The following is a 3,278-nucleotide window of genomic DNA, read 5'->3' on the forward strand; positions in this document are numbered from 1 at the left end:
CGCGAAATTCAAACAAACAAACAAAAAAGGGACTTCGCAACATAGGGAAGGAAGTTTACCGAAAAATATATTCTGTTGGCTTCTATTTTGGCCAGCTTTTTCTAGATCATTATATAAAAATAATAATTCAACTTCTAGACTACTTAAAGATAAAACAACAACAACGAAAAACAACTTTTTATTTCTTGGACTTCAAGTTCCGAGATAAATATCAATAATGCTCACCAACATGCCTAAGTTTACAAATACACTAGATCCAATAGAAATTCCACTTACTTGCAAATTTCGTATCTCTATTTCTTCATAATAGCACAAACTCGTTATTCAAAGCACTGAACTAACTGGTTGATGGTAACAGACAAACTGCTAGATTATGCAATGATCACTCATTAGCTGACTAGCCTAAGATGGTTTTTATGTAAGGCCGAAACAGTATCCTTAGTCTTGAAGTTGGCTCAAGTCATTAAGGTCAAGTACATCTAGATTAAAACATAGGTTTAAAAAATGCAAAAGAACCCACCCAACAATAAAATCATTACCACAATATGCAATGACAGATTGAAAGCTGAGGATATATATACATAGTGTTGAATAACCAAAATACAACACGAGAGAAAAAATAAAAACTTATGTAAATAAGCAAATAAATATCATATAAAAATTAGCGACAACATATTTTTAGATTAGCTAAACTCCTTGATTGTTCAGAACTATTTGTTAAAATTCTTGCTTTACAAAAATTATTCTTATTAATTTGTCAAATCATAAGCTCAGTATTCATAAGCCCCCAGTGGCAGAGCAGTATGTCTGCGGACTTACAACGCTAGTATCCGGGTTTCGATACCCGTGGTGGGCAGAGTACAGATATTCCATTGTGTTGCTTTGTGCTTAACTTCAAACAAGCAAACAGTATTCATAAAACGGAAATAACTGACTAACTGCTTAACAACAGTGGCGACGAGTAGCTGACACTACACTAAATATTTGCCTGTTTCCCTAGTCACTTCCCCCAAAATACATACTAAAAATATAGCTCATAGTATACCATATGCCTGTCATAAAGCGCCATGGAATTGTGGACCAAACAAAAAAAATAATATTAATCAGAGTAAAAAATGAGAACATTTAAAAGCTTCTCATAACGAGTGTACTAAAATAAAAATTCACGAAATATTCCGCGGCAGAAATAATCTTAAGCTAGGGCTTCCTGGTTTATCGTACATGACTCTCCTCTTAACAAGTTAAAATACAATAAAAAAATACTTTGTCTCGAAAAAACATCCGTTTAACCCCCCCCCCCCTTCTCATAGTCCTACAGTCGTCATTGCTTGAGAGTAACAAACTAACAAATAAGTTGTTAACTCAATAATCAATTAATCACTGTAACATACAAATCTATCATCATCTACTTTAGTCTAATTCTCGTTTTATTCTACTAAAATCGTTTCATAGACTTTCAATAAAACCCTAGGCAATAGCTAACATCCAAAACTTCTGATGAAACAATACAAACGTCTAATTTAACAATCTCTGCAATAGCATATTTTAAAGTGCTCTGAGGCAAGTTACCCACAAGTACAATTGATGTTTGTACTGATGCACTTGTTTGGCATTCCCCTTCTTTTGACATCTTTTAATGTTTTTGGACAGATACTTGAAGTTCAATGAAACTCACTGTTCTGTATTTAAAATTTTAGGTGGTTATTTAATTATCATAGAGCAGTAACAATTTCAATAATTATCAAAAAGAATAAAAACACGCTCTTTCATTTTACATGGTATTTAAGTATGCTCTAGTGTATCTTATAAGCTTAAATTACAAAGACACTTGTAATGTTAATTATCTCTTGTCAAACTTAAACGAGAGAGGCGAAACAACATCAGTTTATTACAAGTTTGGTAAACATACTGTACAGTGGTTTTACTACGTCACCGTACCAACAGTAATACCTTTGTGTAGACTGTAAAGGAATTTTCCCCTTAGTATGTACGTGAGTGGTATAGAAACACAACAGTCCACGTCAGTGTTACTTGGAAAGTTTCGTATTTACTTTTCGTTCCATGATGTGACTTCGCTACTTTACTGCTAGAGACGATCGACTTTCTGGAGGCCTAATTGTTGCTGCCCTACCGGCTTATGAAGTAAATAGCTAAACAAATTTAAACGTTGACATTTACTTCTTCACGGTCGCAGTTTTCCTTCATAGTGTTAATAATCATTCCAAAAAACACATTAATAAAGGAAATACATTTCATACATATATATTTCATGGAAACTGTTGAGGAATGCAACTTTCATTATGGCTGAATGAAATTAACTATGCAAGATCAGGTTTGAATCTTGCGTAAAGCTACACGAGGGCTATCTGCGCTAGCCGTCCCTAATTTAGCAGTGAAAGACTAGTCATCACCACCCACCGCCAACTCTTGGGCTACTCTTTTGACACCGAATAGTGGGATTGACCGTCACTTTATAACGCCCCCCCGGCTGAAATGGCGAGCATGTTTGGTGGGATGGGGATTCAAACCCGCGACCCTCAGATTGCGAGTCGAGCGCCCTAACCACCTGGACATACCGGGCCACAAGACCAAAAACGGAAATAATTTTAGATTGTTTCTTAGTACCATCGCATATCAAGTGAAAACAAGCGAGGCGTGCGATCTTCAGATAATAACATATGAAGAAGATGTTATACATACCAACATTTAAAACAAGCGAGGCGTATGATCTTCAGATAATAACATGTGAAGAAGGTGTTATACATACCAACATTTAAAACAAGCGAGGCGTATGATCTTCAGATAATAACATGTGAAGAAGGTGTTATACATACCAACATTTAAAACAAGCGAGGCGTATGATCTTCAGATAATAACATGTGAATAAGGTGTTATACATACCAACATTTAAAACAAGCGAGGCGTACGATCTTCAGATAATAACATATGAAGAAGGTGTTATACATACCAACATTTAAAACAAGCGAGACGTACGATCTTCAGATAATAACATGTGAAGAAGGTGTTATACATACCAACATTTAAAACAAGCGAGGCGTACGATCTTTAGATAATAACATATGAAGAAGGTGTTATACATACCAACATTTAAAACAAGCGAGGCGTACGATCTTCAGATAATAACATGTGAAGAAGGTGTTATACATACCAACATTTAAAACAAGCGAGGCGTACGATCTTTAGATAATAACATATGAAGAAGGTGTTATACATACCAACATTTAAAACAAGCGAGACGTACGATCTTCAGATAATAA

Source organism: Limulus polyphemus, unplaced genomic scaffold (assembly GCF_000517525.1).
Source record: "Limulus polyphemus unplaced genomic scaffold, Limulus_polyphemus-2.1.2 Scaffold230, whole genome shotgun sequence".
In the NCBI taxonomy this organism is placed as follows: Eukaryota; Metazoa; Arthropoda; class Merostomata; order Xiphosura; family Limulidae; genus Limulus; species Limulus polyphemus.